This window comes from Corvus brachyrhynchos, unplaced genomic scaffold, assembly GCF_000691975.1.
Source record: "Corvus brachyrhynchos isolate BGI_N302 unplaced genomic scaffold, ASM69197v1 scaffold223, whole genome shotgun sequence".
NCBI lineage: Eukaryota > Metazoa > Chordata > Aves > Passeriformes > Corvidae > Corvus > Corvus brachyrhynchos.
This window is the reverse complement of record NW_008237174.1, coordinates 3040634-3061189: the sequence shown is the minus strand read 5'-3', so window position 1 is coordinate 3061189 and position 20556 is coordinate 3040634. Positions and strand designations below refer to the sequence as shown.

General features: G+C 47.0%; 1 protein-coding gene across 3 annotated transcripts in view; it reads right to left on the bottom strand.

Annotated features, from left to right (window-relative positions):
- Positions 1-20521, bottom strand: part of ST6GAL1 (ST6 beta-galactoside alpha-2,6-sialyltransferase 1) — a 44305-nt gene extending 23784 nt beyond the window's left edge. Inside the window, exons 1-2 of one of the 3 annotated variants that reach the window (XM_017728813.1) lie at positions 20435-20521; positions 6273-6428 (exon numbers count right to left, since the gene is read on the bottom strand). The gene's annotated coding sequence lies outside the window, so the exon portion shown is untranslated. Of the gene's footprint in view, positions 1-2914; positions 3016-5203; positions 5420-6272; positions 6429-20434 lie in introns of those variants that run through there. The other 2 variants (XM_017728816.1, XM_017728815.1) reach the window with 2 other exon arrangements.
- Between the last annotated feature and the right edge of the window lie 35 nt (positions 20522-20556).

Here is a 20556-nt window from a genome sequence, read left to right as displayed (position 1 = left end):
AGCAGTACCTCCTACCCAAACCCAAGATTATGTCCTCTGTTTAAGGATCTGGCATGGAGAACACTTTGCTGGAACAAACAGGTGCCTCTCTGATGTGCAATGCTCACTCTTTGGTGGGATGGAGGACTGGCAAAGCCTAGCACCCCCTCCAGCTGTAAGCTCCCAAACAGAGCATGCCACCTATCTGGCAGCTCCATGGTGCCACATACAACACAGCCAAAGAAGTCCCTTTTTCTTCCCTACTTACACATCCTGACAGCATCCCAGCGATGAATCAGTGTTGCTGTGGGCATGGCATGAATTAACCTGAAACACAACAAGCCTACACAGTTGCTGGAGGGAGGAAAACACCATGCTTGAAACACATGTAAAGGTTACTGGGGTTCTGAGAGGTCAAGAAGGCAATAAAGGCCATGTTAATGTCTTTTATCACCTCCTCCCAGTGTTTTTAGCCTGCTTTCTTCCCCATCAGAAAATCAGGCATAAAGCCTGGAAAGCACTACCCAGCTCCTGCTCCCAAACACATCATTCACTTCCTACAGTCGGCACTTCAGAACCAAGTCTGGCAGCAGAGCTTGCAGATGACAAGTGGATGGATCTGTTATGGATCTGAACCACATCCCCACTCCTTGAAGCAGGCAGCTTTCTGCCCTCTGGTATTTAAGACATTTCATGTACATGGGACTTTGTGCCTTCCCTATGAAGGATGCCAACCCATTGTGCCATCCCTGTGGATGAGCAGACAGGAGTAACTTGGTCACTACCCACAGCAGCAGCAGTTCTTGAAATCTGCAGGATTATTGCTTTCCCAGGGTGGCACGAATGGCGGCCATTCTTCCCCAGGTATGCACAGTGCCAGGGAGAAGCACAGCCACAGTCAGTCCCCTGCTGTTCTCCTGGGCCCCACACACCCACAAGAGGCTCTGAAGTGCTGTGGACACACAAGTGCAGCCAGCACGGCCTGAGCCTGAGCCTGGCACCAGCACCATGGCCAGGCAGCTGAGTGTGCAGGGGGTACAGAACACAGGGCAGGAAGCCTGAGAAAGCAGGGGAAAAGGGAAAAAAGGGAGACTAACAATGAGCCTCAGCACAAATGCGTTTTTCATCAAAGCCAGGTAACAACTTGCAGCATGGAGGGAGAGATCTAGACAGATAATTCCAACAAAAGCATAAGTTACTCCCTAAAGCAGTAAAGGAGGCACCAGACGTTTTTGTATCTCCTCCATTCAATATTGGCTCTCATACTGCCAATGTACAACATGTTTCTCAGTCTTAGAAAGCGGTTGTAAGACTTAAAAAAGCTCTCTGAGCCTCCCAGAGCAATGAAAGGTCCTCATCTACTCGCACAACCAGCCAGCCTTTTGCTGCAAGGATGGATGAGATATGAGAGGAAGGATGATACATGGAGGAATGGCAGGAGGATGTTATTGCCAAGGGCTGCTCCTGCTCACAAGCACACACAGCTCCTTCTTGCCACCCAGTGCCACCTGGCCACATAGACACCAGACTTCCTCCTTCACAAAGGGAACTCTCCCAGACACAGAAGTCAGGCATCTGTCATGCCTAGAATGGATGCACCCCTGTGCAGACAAGGAGCCTGCAGAAATCCAGCAGAGATGTTCCACAGGCTGGTGGTGGCTGCCAGCTGTGGGGGGTGACTCACAGGACACCATGCCTAACTGCTTTAGAGCAAGAGCTGGGTGTTTCCAACAGCAGTGATCTCTCTCAGTGCCACAACATCCACAGTGTTCCAGACTGGGAGAGGATCCGATGTCACCTCTAGCACAAGGCCATTTCTTCTTGCTGCTCAACAACCAATCCAAGCCCAAAGTGGAAAAGCACCAAGCTTAAAGTTCACTCAACATTAAACAAGGCTGACTTTTGATCCAGCTCAGACCAAGTTTTAGGTTAAAAGTTACTCATTCATTTTATTTAAACAAATCTGCCTATCTTTACTCCAGTACATTTCTAAGGGACAAATTTTTAAGCACTTCAGATGGGAATGCCACCACAGTCTCATGGGAGCTGATCTTAGGTGACCCTTCATCTTCCCTTTCCTTCCTTTCCTGCCAAAAGAATCCTTAACAGCAATGAACCCTGCTCTCCTCTCCACAAACTCCCCTCCAGGTTAACAGGATGGGAGGTTGGCTGCTACCATACTGTGTTTTAAGCTTGCACAAGCATCTGAAGATACAAAGTCCTGGATATCTCCTGACAACAGGCACACAATTTCCCCCCCATTCTGTCATACCAGTATCCCCTGAGGCTAAACTGGCAGAGAACCCTCAAGCCCTGGGTATGCTGGTTAGAATAACATGTAGGAAGAGCCACAGCACTTTAATATTAAAGCAAAGAAAAACAGCAGAGCAGCCCAGCAAAGTTGTCTTAAACTATTTTAGTATTTTTAATTTGCATTTCACTGGTCTTTTTGTTTGTGGTTTTTGGTTTGGGTTTTTTTTTCTAATTATTTTTAAGAATCAGGCCAGTTCAGCTAAGGTGGTTCTGTTCCACTGAAACACGTATTCTCTCTCGGATTTATAACAAATACATGTACTTATATATTTACGTACATATCCTCATCTATTTTTGAGTTAAGTAATAATGCATTCATAATACAGTTATATTGCAGAAATAAAAGCTTTTTCATAAGCTGTCCAACATGCACGTAGGCCAGAGTTGTACGTTGTCAAGGGAAATTACTTTTACATGGCGTTAGCTCTGAATTTTTCTTCCTCACTCTAAAGTAACAAATATAGAAATCACTAGTTAAAATGCATCAGCCTGATGAATATTTTCTGAAGTCTGCCAGAACAGCAATTTAAGGGTTTTTTTCCCCAAAGTACAAGGCTAAAAATTATAAGCCTACCCCAGTTCACAGGTTCTTTATCTTGTCTGGATCTCTGCACGGCATTACCTGTAGGCATTTCAAGGAGGGGAAGCACCAGTACTTCAGAAACTTGCAGCAAACCTCCTATGCCATTTTCGGGAGGTCTTTAAAAGCTGACTGAACATCAGAGCTCTTCCAGAGGCCTCGGAAGATTATGGCCCAAAGAGGTGAAAAATCATTTGTGTGAGAGCAGGGGAGCAGAGCAGAAATTCCCCACACACTCGTCTGGAGGTGCTGGCTCCCTCCCCCATAGCCTTTGACGTGGCCAAGGCGCTGCTGCTGCTGCCAGGGCAGATAAAAGCCCCGTGCTCTGCTCTGCCTGATCCCACAGAGCAGCAGCGCCGTGCTCTGCTCTGCCTGATCCCACAGAGCAGCAGCGCTGGTGCTGAGTGCCCGTCACCAACTGCAGTGGTTTGTGCAAGAGCTGTGCTCAGAGCCCAGGGATGCACAGCGCTGCGTGGAGCAGGGGAGGGAGGCTGGAGGTGGGTATGTGTGCTACCCATGAGGAACTGGGTGCTTTCCTACTGTGTCTGCACCTCCAGGACTCTCCTCTTCCTCCTGGGAAATCTGCCCTAAGGCCCCTCGCACCCCTTCCAGCATCCACACAGCACAAGGAGATGCCCTAATTTCTGTGGCCTTTTCCCACAGTGCAGCAGCAGGAAGCTGCCTTCCTGCCTTGGTGAGATCCCACTGCCAGGTCTCCTCCCACCCTCCACTAACCTTCCTTCTTGGAAGTCCTTTCCTTATTTTCAGTTTTGGTCAGCTTTTCCCTTCCATCTCTCCCAGATCCACTGCATGCAGTGCTTGTCCTGGGCTCATATCCTCTGCTCACCCAGGTATTTCAGAGCTCATGTACAAGTCCCACAAAATGTTTCAAGTGCAAAGCAGTGTCTGAAATGAGTATCACTTGCCACAGGACCTCACAGAGAGGAGAAGCCACAAGTACACAGAAACAGGCTGCTGCCACCAGAGCAGCTGCAGAGTCACATACACCAAAACCCAGCTCCTGACAGAGCTGCCCCAGACTGAGCACTGGTGGGACTCTCTCTAAAGTATACATGAAACCGCAGCCAAAACTAGCACATGGGTTCACACTGCACTTCAGCAAAAGCAGAATTAGTTGCTCTGTTCATCTTACACAACACCATTACATGTGCATCATCCCATTATCCTGAAGGGAAACTATTCTAGTACATGGTCGAAGGCTTTGCTTCTGGTGTCCACTTACCTGGACACCCAACTTGGAAAACCACTCCTAAACCTGAACACAACACACCAAAGTGCATCCCTATCCTCTCCTCTGCCTCTGAACATCTATGCCCAACACACAACAAACCCTCTTCTCCAACAGGCAGGCTCTACCCCTTTCTAAAGCAGGAAGGGGTGAGAGGCTCCCATACAGCCACAGGGAGCACTGAGGCATGTAGGGCGGTATGTGCCTGTTTTTGGTTTTACTTCCCTATTTCACATGTGCCCAAAGGAAGAAAGGGAAGTCCCTTTTCCACTTCAGATATTAACATGTAAAACAGTGTAACTGGCAAGAGGGTGGCCAGAGATACAGATATTACAGACCAAATACATCACTTTGCTGGTTTTCAAATATCCATCTCTTCCAGCAGCCTTGCCATCTTGCAAGCCAGGCCTAACCAGGCTGCCTAGTCTGAAACCAGACTTAGTCACAGAGGGCTGGGTTTGACTGTTCAACAGGAAGACTTTTGAGCGTTTCAAAAGGGGATCAAGATTTTGTTCTGGCACAAAAGAAAGGTGACTCTTCAGTGCTACCAGTGCTCATTAAGAGAAGGAATATCACCACACAAAAGGTCTATCTGAGCTTGAAAGATGAGTTTGGCCTTGGGTTTCAGCTGTCCCAAAGGCAGGCACCCAGTCAAGGCCAACAGTCCCAGTCCCTGCTGCCTATCTGTGCCTTGCATATGCACGTGGATTTGCCCTGTGCTGCCAAAGCCTCAGAGAGGAAGGCTCCCATGTCCACATGGGATCCAGCTATTTCACCAGCTCTCCTGGCATCACATCCCAAGTCACATCTTTTTCCAGCGAGGAGAGGATTTCCACAGAGGAACAAGGAAGAAAAACAGAACTAAAAACCCCTTGTTTCTGTGCAACAACCAAAACCAAGAAGTTTTGCAGCAGAAGAGCTCCATGGCTGACCTGCTTCTTTAATCCTTTATTCTCCACCCAATCCCACCTAACCAGAAATCAAGCTGTCTCCAGTGTAGTTTTCTTCCTTCCCCATGAAAAGAGCAGCTGCCAGAGATGTCCAAGGCAATGGGCCATGCTTTTTCTTTTCCACTCACCTACCTCCTGCCAATGCTCCCCAGGCTCCATACAGCTGTCTTGACCTCTGTGCAGATTTTGGCTGCTCTCTGCCCTCTTTGGGACTGGAAGTTCAGCAGACCCCAGGCAGGCAAGCTGCTGGAACTCCACCACCCATGCCCAAGCATTACAGTTTGCAATGCTAAAGGTAACACAACTCTGGGAGAGAGAAGTGTTGCTCAGCCAGAAAGTAAGAAAGGGTGGTGCATTTTCCATATTAAAGATCAGGTTTTAAGTGGAGGAGAGGACATTAGCATGTTTCCAGCAGAAGAGGAAGTAAAGAGCAACAGCTGGCACTCTTGATGCCAGCAAGTTAAACATTTACAGAAGCAGCTGTACAATGAGGTCCTCCCAAACCTTCTTCATGCGTGAAAACAGCCATAAACCCAATACTTACATTTGCAGTTGCCTCTAAAAATGCTTTCTACCAAGTTAGCTTTCCCATGCATGAGAGAAAAATGGAGGCTCCAGCACCAGCAATAGTCACTGCAATGGCTCACATGATACTCATCATCCTGGAGGGCAACAGCCAAAGGACTGCAGTGCTGTGATAAGGGGCACCACCAACAAAAGCACTTCAGGCATGATCAGCAGAGGTCAGCTGTGTAAGTAGGCAGCTAATTACTCTAACCTAGAGCCAAAGGCAATGTCCCCAAAGGGTTTCACAGAAAGCCCTTACCAAAATGAGCCCCAGTACACATCTCATATTTATTTTATGCAAGTCATAATAAACACTGGATATCAGACTCTTATCTCTGGTGCACAACCAATACGCATCAGCTTCTACAAGGGCTCCCACAAGAAGCAGAATATATGTTTTATTTCACTTTAAAGAGAAATACAGGATAGTTGCTAAGGGAGTATCAGGGAACCCTCCCTGTTTTCTTTACCATCCTCCCAACTCTGCATGTAACATGAGACAGCCTCAGTGCAAACAGCAGTGCCTCAATGTCTGTGGCCCTGTCACATTGACAGCAGCCTTGCTCTTGCTGCAGACATGTGTAAGCGAAAAAGGGGGCAGGGAAAAAAAAATAGGAAGATCCATGATCATCACCTTCATCTCCAGGTTCCTTTGCTGTCCACAGAGGTTCCTGTCAATCCCTTCCAGGCAGCAGCAGATTGCCACGTAAGATCTGTAGGAGATGCCACTGCAGGCAGCACATCAGTGCTCTCCATGCAATTCTTCACGCTCCCATGTCCCCCCTCTAGCCTAGGAAAGAAATTAAGGCGAAGACGTTAGACAGCCACATCAGACTGGTCAGAAACACTGGACAGGAGACTACAGCCACCAGCTGGGACCACACAGCAAATCAGCAGTGGCACAGAAACACCCAGAGCATGCGGAGAGTGCTGTGTCCACACCGTGTGTCCTGGATAAGGCCAACAATCAAGCTGGTGACATCTTGAAACATTACTTGAGTAAAACAGCACATAGAGCCTTGTTTTGAAGACAAAATCTGCTGGTGAACACCTGCTGGCTGCAGAACTCGCCAGAGTCTAATGGCAGGAGCCAGGGTGAGTTGGTAATGCTGACATCAGGGCAGAAGAACTCACCCTTTGTGTTGGAGGATGGTTCTAAGGAGATCTTAAGAATGCAGCCTGTACAAAAATATGTGCAAAGCCCTTCAAGGATCCTTCTCCCACTGAACTATCCATAGCAAAACCTACTACCTACTCTGACACGATGGAGTAGCGATGCACTGCAATTACCTGATGACCTTTGCTGGAAACACAAAAGAGCCTTAACAGAGCTTCTATTTCTAACCTCTCCCCTACTTCTAAAAGAAACTCAGTGTAACTGCAGCACATGTCCTAAAATCCTCTTAAATAAGATATTAATCACAAGACTGTTTAGCAAGCAAGAGCACACGGTCCGCTTGAGGAAACACTGGCTCCCCTAATTATCCTGCCCTGGGCAAGTTTCCAGTGTATGTGCATGGCCTGGCATATGTTCCACCCCGAGTCCAGCAGCTCAGCTTTCTGCTCTCAGTAGGGAGCCCAAGCACTTAACAGTTTAGTAAGAGGTCTCAAGATGTCCATATCCCAAATTACTGCCAGCTTGAACCATCCAAGGACCCTAACCCATAGCAGCACACCACAGCAAGGGAGGGAAAACAGTGGGGAAAAAGTAAGCTTAGGTTTTATACATTTTGTGTGATGAAGAAAAGGAGGAAGATGGGGAAAAAGAGAGTAAAAAGCAAGAAAGGAGGAAGATATTAAAACGAGGGGTGCTGCTGCTCATGCAAAGAGACATTAGCACACAATGCCCTATCACGAGCACTGAGGTCCCACCAGCACAGGCTGGTGAAGTTTCCTGCCGGGTGAGACTGAGTGAAACTAGAATGATACTTGAGGGTTAGGTCAAACGAGAAAAAAAAGAAACAACTATCTGCTAGACTGAAAAATAACATTCTTTGTGTTTGCCAGCCTGCAGCAGTACCTCAGCATAGGTGCATCTTTGAGAAGCACCTCACTGAGCAAGGGGTCAGCCATCACAGCAAGTGAGGAAATCTAGACAGGCAGACCCCAGGAGAGCTGTAAGGCAGTCCAGGAAGGCTGAATGAGTCATGGTGAGCCAAAGCCCCAGCACATTTACATGCCAGGCTAGGAAGTCCCTGGCCTGCAAGCTCAACAGGATCCCCTTGCTGCAGGCTGTGTTCCCACCAGACTTTGTGGCCTGCAGAAAGGGTGCATTTAAGTGAGAAAAAAGATGCAAACAGGAGATAAAAGGGATGCAGAGAAGCACAGACAATTGAAGAAGCCTGGCACACTGGTTGTCCAGTCAGGCAGCACTTCTTCAGGGACAGCAGTTTTAAAAACATACAACAATCCACCCCTGGCTACCTGCTCCCTGCTGAAGTCTGCCTTGATACATGACTGGAAAGTGAGCCCCGAGGTGCCACCAGAGGCAATGCAATCTCTGCCGTGGCAGAACCTGGGCAGGCACAGAGCCGTAAGAGGAAGCACAGCAGCCAAGTTGGGGCCAAGGGAGCTTCCCAGCCATCCACCCACTCCTTCCGGCTAACAGGGCAAAATGCTCAAAAATATTCACCAGCATCTCTGGGAGGCAAAAGGATCAAGGATGTGCCCCTCACCAAAGCAGGACAGCAAGAGTGCCTGCTTAGGAACACCTCTGACAGCCCAGCACCCTCCAGATTGTGCACAGAGCCTATGCTGGGTACTGAGAGCCACCAGCTGCAGGGTGGGCAGGGTCCCTTGGCAGAGCTTGAAAGCCATGAGCACAAGAGTGATCAGGTCTCCTTGCCTTCGGGTCAAACCAGAGTTTGAGAAATTCATCAGCACAACATTTCTACACTGCAAGTTTCCCCATCAGGAATACAAGCAGATAATTACTAAAAGAGACAATATCTTGAAAGATGACAAGGTTAAGTAGGGGCCCATAATTACCAACTATTTCAGAAATGTAAAAGTTTTCATTAATTTATCATTAATTCTTCTCCCCTCCTGAAACAGAGGATCTATTTGGAAAGATCCTGAATATTAAGTACCAATCCAGGTGAGTTTGTCTGCCTGAAGGGATTTAATACACTCTAGTAACATCCAGGCTCCAGTGTGACAGGTCTCTGCACTAATGGCCAGTAATCACCAGCCTGTGGGACCAGGAGGAGGAGGCAACTGCCTCCTCTGTCATTCAGCATCCCTCCCACTGGCAGTCAATGGAGACTTATGACTTATCTTCTTTCTACAGTGAGGAACTATTTCTCCTTCCCACCTTACCAGCTACAGCATAACCAATAGCCTGATGGATGCTTTGGCAGAGGAAAACATCCTGCTGTCTGTCGTCTTGTAAAAGAAATGGTGTTTGTTTATTGCTTAATTGTTAATGCTGATTCATCCCAAAGTTAGAAATCTTGCCACCACAACTCTTCCAGAATGCAATAATCAAAGCTCTGCCTGTCAGGTTAATCACAATTGGCTCGGATGAGGGCAAGCATGGCTGGGAAGGCACAGACACTGGCTGGGGAGCAGGGACACGAACAAAGCCACCACTGGCAGGGACAGCTGCACCCTCTGGTCACATCAGCAAGATGAGAAGATGTGAGGAATAAAGAAGCCAGGATGGGGCAGGTCTACCAGACACAGGGGAGTGGGATGTGAAACCCAGACAACATCTCAGACAAGAAATGGAATGAGACACCAAAGAGCTTCAGACCAGGACTCATCCATGAAGACAACTAAGGCAAGGACTGGAAGGTAGGCTGAGAACAAGCTTGAGGAGGAGCAATGACTGGAGCAAATACTTGCTCTTGGGCCACTGGCAGAGCCCATGGCTCCCCTGGCTACTGGTGCCAACCAGCCAACAAATCATGTCTGCACAGCCTATCCTCCCCACCGAGGGTCCATAGGGAGGACAATGTTTCATTAGCACTGTCTGTTGATCATTCAAGCAGGATGAGCCTATGTGGTGGACTTAGGAGCCCAGCCCTCTCCTCTATCCATAAAACACAAAAGAAGGACATTATAATCCTGCCCCTCCTTTTGTCACAGCATACTCCTTTCACACAGCAGAAGCATTCACTGAATGACAGCACTGAAATAACATTCTACATGGGTGAGGTTTTTTTCAATAATTTTTTTTTTTAAGGTGTAGTAAGTAAGGCACAAAAGCCAGATAAAGTCTTGGGAGAGGCAAACCAATGCTGACAAGGAAGTGATTCCTGCTTTGGTTCCTTTACAGTTGCTGTGAAATCAAACAAACCTTAAAATAAACTTCTCGCATCCCTTGTTGCCTGACCCTTGCACAAGGACAGACTCATGATCAGGTCTGCACATGGGCTAAGCTCTCAGCCACAGAACTCCATTTCATGGACATCAGAAATTAAGAGGAGAGAATTCCTGGCAGCTTCCCAGAAGAGCACCCAAAACTGGCTGAGTACCCTGTGCATGCCTCAGCTCCCCATTTACAGAGCTGCTTTCCCACAAACACACCATGAACTGCAGCTGCTCGGATATTTGTGAGCAGCACCACAGAGGAGCATATTGGAAAACTTGTGTTTCTGTCCTTGAGGCAGGGCTTAAGTACACAAGTAAAGCACAACCTCAGAGCTGCAAAAAGGAAAATAAACCCCCCCCCCAAACAACCACAAATACAGATCAGTTATGCACAATGAGCAAGGCAGCATCAAGCCAAGCAGCAGCTGTGGAATCATGCAATCAGAACCTGCAGCACACACACAAGTCAGATTTGAGCTGTATAACTTAAAAGCTGTCCTGCCTTCTGAGAGCCTGGCTCTGCAACCTCTTCTGTATTTCCAGGGAAAATACAGAAGTCCTTCCACTTTCATTAAAGATCCATTCCCTTTTATTAAAGCAAATTCTAGGACAAGTCAAGGGCTACTGCAGACCACTGGCAATTAATTCTGTAAGTTGGCAGCTTGTGCTTAAGCAGAAGAATGATCATCATCTCAGAGGAATTGGCTCTGTGCAAATACTGTGCCTTCAGCAGCACCACAGAAGACAAAGAAACCCAAAAACATACCTTCTGCAGAAAAGAAGCTCGGGAACCAAGGACACAGAGAGCAGCAAAGGCACTTGAGCAGTGCCTTAGTCATCTGAGATTGATGTGATCACTGCTGCCAGACCTTAAACTCTGCTACCCAGAACAGGGTACAGCCTCAAGGGCAGGAATTGAAAATCCAGTTAGTGATTGCTAGGTTGGCCACAGGCCTGGGGAGAGACACACTCAGTTATCAGGACATTATCAGGATACCCTAGAGGGGAAATCCCCTGCTATTGCGCTTTGTTCCCAGGAACAGAGAAACTCACCTGTTGCAAGGCAAGCTGAAGCAGGACTTGGTCTCCCACACATCACGAGGATACAATGCAGCAACAGGGGCACAGCCAACCTCCCCAGCCACAGCTCAAGCAGGAGCTATTCCATGGCCATGGAGAGAGATGACCTGTGCAGGTTATGGCTGATCCAGTCTCTCCCCCAGCCACAGTCTTGTCCCAGCAATGCCCCAGCAGGACCCTTCTTCCACACCTACCAACTCAGAAGCTTCTCATTGCTTACCCCGGGTATTGCAAAGACCAACATTTCCAGTTCAAACCCATTTTACTCAAGATGAACTGAACTTACCTGATCCTCCTCCCCAAACCAGAGCTAAAGATTCTCCTTCTCCAGTGAGCAACACTAAATTAACTTCTCCACAGGCCTTTTATAAGGGGGTAGTTTTTGCAGCTCATCTGCTCTGAACCATTATACCTACTTATTGACATAAACACACAGCTAATAGTCTCCTGGTAACTGGCTATAAAAAATTTCATTAGAACTACTGATAATACCAACAGCTAAATTCAGTTTTGTGAAAAATAATAAGTGCAACTACAGAGAAAAGAGGCAGAATGTATTTGGACATTTGGAGAGTGGGTAGGGGTTCTTGTGGTGGTATTTTTGGTTTGGGATTTTTTTTCCCAGGAGTTTGTTTTCATGAAACCGAAGGGAAAGAAGGCCAAGGATGTGGAAGGGCTAAAAGATGCTCGAGGACCAGAGAGACCCAAAGCTGTCTAAGACGTGGCTGCTTAGGAATCTGGCAGGAGCAGAAAGGGGCTAGAAGGAGCAATACTGGAAGGATGAGAAAGCTAGCCAGGAATGTGGACAAAGGAAATGCTCTAAAACAACTTCAAGATTGTAAGACACAGCATTAAAACATGCCTGTGGGCCAATCTCGGATGAGGAGAAGCAGGATATGATCACCTTCTCACCCAGCCTGAGCTTTTCACTTCAGAAAAACAGCCAGTGATGGAAAAAGCAAGCCAAAAACCCCTTCCCACCAGCATAACCTGTGGTTAGTGAAACCCTGGCAGGTGGGCTTAGGGCAGCCATCATAGCCCACGCTCTCCAAAAGTCATCATCACCATCCCACAGTCTACAGCATCAGCTGGCCAAGAACAGCACGAGCTGGGACTGCACACCCAGGGGAATGTGGGGGGCTGGCAACACGCTCACAGCTGTTCCCCCCACTTACTCGGAGCCCTGTGCAGCGTTTAACCACACCCCGCGTTTGTTTTCTTCCAGATCAGGGAGTTACAGCAACCAGGGGAAATCCACGTGGGCAGAACGTGGGAAGGAAAAGCAGGGATCTTCTGACAGCAGCGACTGGTTCTCTCAGCTCAGCCCAGCCCCCGATCGGCTCCCGGCCGAGGTGCTGAGCAGGCTGAGCGCTGCTGAGACGGGCTCTGGAACACGGGCGGTCCAGGGCTCGGCTGCGCGGAGCTGAGCCACGAGAAGAGCCAGAGCCGCCCCTTTCCTGCCCCGCAGCCTCGGAGGCAGCCACCCCACCGAGGGGCTGCGGTGCACGTGTGGCAGGACGTGACCTTCACGCCTGAGAACACCGCACAGATGCGAAGCGCTGGCAGCAGTAAGACAATGTTTAGGTGCACGATTAAGCATTTGAAACATCACCGGCAGGGCTCGACTAGCTGTCCTCGCCCAGCGTAAAATCTCAGCGCAGAGATCGCAAAGGAATAGCGGGGAGAAAAAAGGCATTTCTGCAATACCTCAAATAAGTGAGGCTTCCAGAGTGTTGTCTGTGTGAAGACAGATGGGAAAAATCAAGCCAAATTAATGCCAGAAATTAATTTTAAAAGTATGAGTTAATATGCATTAATTACCTTGGTACACTCCCACATCTGTAGCTATCTAAGCTTAAATTTCCTTAATTTCCATTCACTTCCAGGATGAACTAAACAAATTTTAATTAAGATGGTCCATGCTGAAACTTAACACCATTTCTGACATCAAATTTTCTAACCATTCCTTAATTAACCTTTCTGAATTTTTCTCCTTAGATTGCATATGATCATCTAATTAAACAATCCATCCATGAATATCTAATAAAATAGTTACCCAACTGTACTCCCCTAGTAACTAAGCAAACTTCGTAACCTTAGAACATGTAGTTCATCTGAAAGAGATGGGTGTTTTGCAAAGTCATTTACAAAGTGGTAAAAAGTTTCCAAAACTGAGACTGGAAAGGGAGAGGGGATCTATATCACACTTGAAAATTAATTTGACTGTTACCCCAGGTGCAGACTTTAAGGAGTTCACCTCAATTTTTAAAAACACACTTCTAACCACATTTGAAATTGCTGAGCCACATCCACAGAACCTAAAATAATTGCCACTCCACACCCATGCTATGTTATAAAAGAATAAAACAGAAGAGACAAGTAGCAACTGCTCTGAAAATCAGCAGATAAATCTACAGAAAATTACATCCCATCCATGCAGTTCCCCCACCTCTCTGCACTGTTCTGACCTCTCTGTTAAAGCAGGCAGCCTGGCAGTGGTCCATGCACACAGGACATGGAACCACTGCCCAACACCAAGGCTCCATCACTTTTTCAGACTCCTCAATCCACAGGTAGCTGCTCAGTCTGCAGGATTCAACACAGCTGTTCTTTAAACACACATTAAATTAAATTTGAAGAGCCTAAAAATGCCAGTGATCCCTCACTTTGTCCCATTAGCAGAAACCCATCACACAAGGCATTCCAGCCGTTGCTCTTCCTTCCTCTCCAACTGGGGACTCCCACATCTCCAAAAATACCCTTTCATGTCACAGGCACAAGCAACACTTATTTCTATCAATTCCATTTTTGCCTTTGGAAATCCCCCTGCCCCCAATACTAAAATGTATCCTTGGGACTGTTTCATCTCTGTTCTCAATTCCTTCACCCTGAATGCCATCCCTGTCCAACTGAAACCTGCCCCTGCAGTATTTGTTGGAGGCAAGTCCTAACACATCACTTACTTCCCCACCACAATGGGTTCTGTTCAGAAAGGTGCAAGGCAGCTCCCCATGCAGCTACAGACTTCACAAAATATACATTATCAAGCTATGAAAGAAATTTGTTAAGACACAATCAGTCACTCTATTATGATCTTCCCAAGAAAGCAACACTCTCATGGACATAAGCATTTGTGGAAAATGCTTATGTGGAAAACTGCAAGAACACCTGTTAATGGAAAACAAGCTTCATATTCACAGATACCATCATGTGGATGAGAGCAAAATCCATCCAGCACCTTCCAGACTCTTATAAAACATGTAAAGTATTAGTCAGACTTGCCTGTGAAATACCAGCCCAGAGAAGCCAGAGCACAACTTTTCCATTTTTGCTACATTTCTGCTAATGGACTTCACTTACAAAGTGCCCAACTCCCTGACAATTATTTACACTGAACCTCTGCTGGAGAAATGAGAGCTGAAGAAGTACAAATATAAATTTATATAAAAATGTAAGCAACCCAAAAAATAGAAAGTATCATAGAATCATCATAGAAAGTTTTGGGTTGGAAGAGACTTTAAAGATCATCTCGTTCCAACCCCCTGCCACAGGCAGGGATACCTTGCACTATCCCAGGTTGCTCCAAGCCCATCCAACCTGGCCTTAACACCTCCAGGGATGGGGCATCCACAACTTCGCTGGGCAATCTGTTCCAGTGCCTCACCACCCTCACAGGGAAGAATTTTTTCTCTGTCAGTTTGAAGCCATTTCTCTTTGACCTGTCCCTTCAGGCTCTTGTAAATAGTCCCTCTCCATCTTTCCTGAGGGCTCCCTTCAAGCACTGGAAGGTCCCAGTTACGTTACCCTCAGCCCCTCCTTTTTTCAGGCTGAACAAACCCAATTCTCTCAGCCTTTCCTCACAGGAAAGGTGCTCCATCCCTCTAAGAATCCTGGTGGCCTCTTCTGGACTCGCTCCAAGAGGCCAAAGTCCTTCTGTGCTGGGGACCCCAGACCTGGTGGATGCAGCCCTCCAGGTGGGGTCTCACAAGACCAACAAGGAGATTTTTATCCCATCAATTACAATCTTGTACACCTAAATTTTTAATTTCCTTAAGACCCCATGCAAGCACAAAGAATAGCAGGACCACAGTCAGGTCACAGGGATAACCAAGAATAAACACAGTGATCATCCATCCCTGTACCAAAGTAAAATCTTGAATTTAGGAAGAACCAAACTGTGATGGAAGGAGATAAAAACTAAAATCAACTAAATAAATAAACATTAACCCAACTTAGTTAACAAAGGATCACACTCAAATTTTCAGTCTTGTTAGGCAATGCGACTCACAGCATGAAGGCATCTTCTCTGAGAAGTTTCTTTAATAATTTATTCATTTAAGATACAAACTAATTGCTTCTGGGATGCTCTGTGCCTTCAGAAGAGAGCAGCTCAGGCAACAGAGGTCTGCTTGCAGCGTTTCCTAAGGATTCTGTCTTGCAAAGAAATTTAGAACAAAAAAGTCATTATTCTGATGTTGTGCATTAAATGTTATTTCAAGGTAAAAACAGGTCCTTGAGATTAGCAGGGGGAAACCAGGACCACAGATGTCTTTTAGTCCCCAGGAGATCCATTTTAGAAAGCTGTCATTGCTGCACAACTGCTGTGGCATTTTCTATTGTCAGTCCATCCCAGTGAGGGTCATCACATTCTCCCCACACACTTGGGACTCTGCTGGCACACACAGGGTACTTGTAGAAAATCCACTGAACACAATCAGGTTGATTGGAACCCCTTTGATTTCCTAATCAGCAAACACTGTACCACAAAGACACAAATGCATATTAAAAAATTAATCACTGCTGTAAACAACTTCTATTTTTCTGCAAAATTTTACAGCTGAAAATCCAAACTGCTGCAGCCACTGTAAGCAGAATGGATGCAACATTTATGAAGGGAGCATTAGCTTGTTCCCAGTTTCCATCAGCTCTGGGAGTCCCAGGCACAAGCTCTGTGACAAACACCCACCAGTGACCAGGGATCAGTATGGGATGTACAGCCAGACAGATTGGCATCCTGTGCTGGGTGCATTCAGGTTCTCCACTTCCTCAGCAGCACTGAGGTACCAGGAGCAGCTTTGCTTAGCTCATTTTCAGTAGCTGCCTGTTCCCAGAGCTAACACACATCAGGAGCACAGAGAAACGTTAGCAGAGTCTGGCACAGAGCTCTCTTCTGCCTGTACAGACACACCGTTTCCAGGCAAAGGGGTCTGGGGCACAGGAGGCAAGGTAGAAAAGCAGAGGCCTCCTGCACTTCAGCATCCTGTTGTTAGAAGGAGGGATATTATGTGCAAACAGACCTTTTTATTTCAGCTATTTATAGAAAAAGAAACAGCAAGATGCTGTGTTGCAGCTTTCTACATCAACCTCTGAGAGCAGAGGTTGCGAGAACTTGTGAGCAACAGACCACAACTAAACATTCAAGACCATTGGATGACTTTGTGGCAGAGCTCTTAATTTCAGACATCCCAAGCCAAGCACCCCAGGCAGTTTCCAAATTCTGCAGAGGGACCAGCAAACCCAAGCTAGGCAAAGGCACCGCTTGGAGCCTGCTGAGACAAAAAACTACAGGAATGACCTCCTCTGCTCTGATTTCACAGACAGAGCTCCTGGACACTCATAGAAACAAATTGGGAAAGGACTCACACGCAGGCAGAGAGACTCCTCTTCCTAAATGGACTGAACAATATTTGGAAGTGGGCGGCTGTCTCGTTGTGATAATGTTTTCATAGCATGAGCAAGAAGAGACTTCTCTTTCTAAATGGACTGAACAAGGTTATTATGGAAGTGGTAAACAGACTGAACATCTTAAGGGTTGTCTTTTCACATTGTCAGTGGGAGAAGGGAGGAAGGTGGGGGGAGGAGGAGAGTTCTGAAGGTGGTATAATTTTTTTTTTCTTCTTTTAGGTCTGTTAATAAACTTCTTTATATTCTTTCAAGTTTGGTGCCTGCTTTGCATTTCTCCTAATTCTTATCTCACAGCAGATAAACAGTAATGAGTATTTTGGACCAAACCACTACACTAAATTGGTGTTTCCGCCCGGTTACAAACCGAACCCGCGACACATACCCAAGATCTGCACATGAACATGCTGCTGTACACACACTCCACCTGGAAGGACCTTTACCATGGCCCATGCTACTGGTACATGCTGGGAAGCACACGCACACCAGTACACACACTTCTCCTTGCTTCCCAGAGTCCTTCAAAGCAAAGAATCTATCCTGCAGAGCTGAAATCATAATGACAGGTAGAAATCGGCTTAAGTGCTGCTTTAAATCAGCCAAGTCACTGCTTTGCAGACACGGTTCTGGACTCTCCTTTTAATCATCGTTCACTTCGTCATTCGGGGAATCAGCAGGAAAACTCACCTGCAAGTGGAAAAAGCAGATGTGCATTCACATTCAGTGCCATCAGTGACCTACAGGGAGAGATTTTACAGAAGCTTCAGGTTCACATCTCACTAAAGGCTGAGCTGCAGCACACATTCAGAAAGGCAATAAACCTTCATTTTTACCTAATAGCAAGTGGCTCAATCATATAAGATTTCCCAAGGTTTTTAATCACACAAGTGATTAGAGGATCTGATAACGATGATCCCTGCTGGCTCAACATCTAAGAGCACTTTATACAGAAAGCATCTCATTTCATCTCCTAGTTTTTTCAGCAGCACAATTGCAATTAAAAGAACATTCAAAGGAACCACTTGTATTTCACACTTCACTGACAAGCTACCCAGTCAAGCAGCACAGACTTCAAGCACATCTGAAGCCACCAGGAATGCTCTTCAAACACAAACATGTCCAGAAGCTGGGCCACCTTACCCTAGGAAGCAAAGTCTGTCCTTGGTGAAGCAGTTATAGTGAAAGCTCTAAAATGTAGGTCAGCATTCTAAGAAGGGCTATATGGTTAAGACAAAGCATCAGATTGATTCATAATGCTCTCTGATTGCTAATCCTGTGCAGAATTGTGATTTACATCACTCTTCCAAAATCTGAGGGCTATGGAAAAGGTCTGGATACTTTGTAAATGATCATCAAAACAATTCTGTCAGACCTTTTACACTGATCTTTATGAATGTTGAGTAGAGAACAGGAAAACAACATTTTCACCAGCAGCTGTGCACACCACTGAACCTCTCCTGTGGAAAGGGACGAGGACCGTGACTCTGCAGCACCATTTCTGTCCTTCCAAAAACTGTCAATGCAACAGAGCAAGGGCGTGAGGAGAAGCACTGGCAGTCAAAGAACTTGAGTTCAAACATCTCCTCCACATCAGTCAGCTTGAGAGCAAAGGGAAACACAACCTGATCCATTACTATCCCCTGATTCCTCCAGCCCGGAGCAGGACAGGAGCTGGGTGAGACTGTGTTGCCCAAGTGCTCTGGTTAAGGTGTCTGTGTGGGCAGTGTTGGGGACACACCCCCTCGGCGCAGAGCTGCCCTTCAGCGCCTGCCTGTCCTCCGACAGAGGCCACAGGGACATAAGCCTCTGAATACACAGTAATCTGCTCCTGCAGCAGTTTCCCTTGCACCGCTGTCTCAAGGACAGTTAAGATTCAGAACATTACTGGCTGCATCTGCTCTGCCCTTCATTAGACCACCCCTGCCCATCTCATACTGGCACCTCTAATTCCTCTCTTGTATTCCCAGCTCCTGCAGGAAATGACTCTGCCAGCAGTCACTGCAAAACAAGGTTTAAGTAACTCACCTATTTTGTCCCTAGAAAACTAGGTCTCCGTGAACAATGATACACCTACATTTCCACTCTTTGGTTTTAACCAAGTTAAAGGGCACAAAACCAGCAGCCACCAGAGCAGGTAGCCTGCTCAAAGCCACATCAACAAATATTTTTGTGTCCAGGAATTAAGTTGATATGATCACATATTCCTCTTTCCTGAAACCTAACCACATTTGCTGTCAGCAGGAGACACATACACGCCAAACTGAGCACTGCAGCTCCAGTGATAATGTGGCAACTCACTAATGTGCTGATCTCAATTTTCAGGCCACGCACCACTTTTGCCAGAGGCACACGTTTCAGCAGAGGACCCCCCAATGTTCCCACAAACCCACAAAACACAACTCCTTCCACCGTACTTAGCTTACCTAAGAGAAGCAACCATTAAATGAGAAAAGAAAAGCAGCACATAGATTTATCTGGAGCCAAGCTGCAGCTTTGCATGGCTGTCCTGTCCCCAACACTGACAGAGCACACACCTTGGCACTACAGAGCTGCTCATCCCTGCAGCACCATCATCCAACCAATTTATCTGCTAAACCAGAAGAAAACAGATGATTTGTCTCGACTCAGCAGCTGCATCACCTCCAGAGCAGTCGCTTATGCCCAGGTGAGGCAGTCAGCTGCCCAGAGCAGAGCAGACCTGGAGATGGGCTGCCTGCCCGCTGAGATTCCCACATCAGCTGACTCCAAGCCCCCAAGCCTTCACCCTCCCACATCAAGAACTGCAGCTAACAGGAAAAGTCTGCCTCATTAGACACTCTTGGCCTCCATCCCAGGGGCCTTTTGGGGAAGATTTTTCCTGGTAATATTCTTCCTCTTGGGGAAGATTTAGCATCACTTTTATCTATATGAGCGCAGGTATTTAAAGCTCCACTTCAGCCTTCCCTGACACAGTGACCCAGGGCACTGTGATGAAACACAAGGGATGAGTGTTTGTTACCTTATTTTGTCCTGAACACCAGGAGATGAGGACAACTTTCCAGGATGCACAACCAAGGTCAGTACAATACTCAGTTTTTGCAGCAAAAGCTGAGGACAGAAAGCTGTCCCTTTCCCCCTCGGTAACACACCTTATGTACACTTCCCCCGTCCTGCTGGGGTCTCCTTCCACTGACTCCCCTCTGAGAGCAGGAGGATGATGCAGCCTTGCATCACAGCACTCCCATCTATTTAAAGTTATCCCAGCTCAGAAAAATTATTCCAGGTTAGCTACCAGTCTTTAGGCAAGTGCAGTCCTGTGAGTGTGCCACTAAAGAAGGAGTCACAGAGAGAGAGTTAGACTCATTCCTCACACATTAATAGGCAGCTCTGGTTTCTCACTCCCTCACAGCCAAGAAAATCTCCTGCTACATCCAGCTGCTATCCCATGGCACCTTTCTCCTTGCAGATTATTTCTGTTTTGACACTGTCAGTGATTAGATCCAGTTGTGGCAAGCAGATATGGAAACAGCATAAAGCAGCAGCAGTTCCCACTCCTTCACCCCCTGGTCCCCATCCACTGCCCTGATTTACCGGGGGCTCATAAATGCAGGAACAGAGACTTGCCCTGAAAGACTAGTACGCAGCAGCACAAAAAACACGCTACACATTATTTATTTTCTCTGCAGCCCGACCTGCTGTGTGCTATTAGAGACGAATATAGGTACTTCTAAAATTACTCACATAGTAAATCCCTTGCTACGACTCGCGGGTCCCTGCGGGCTGACCCAGGCCAGCAGGGATCTGTCAAATTCAGGCGAGGGTGAGCACAAACCGGAGGAAGGCAGGAGCCGGGGTCTGCCTCA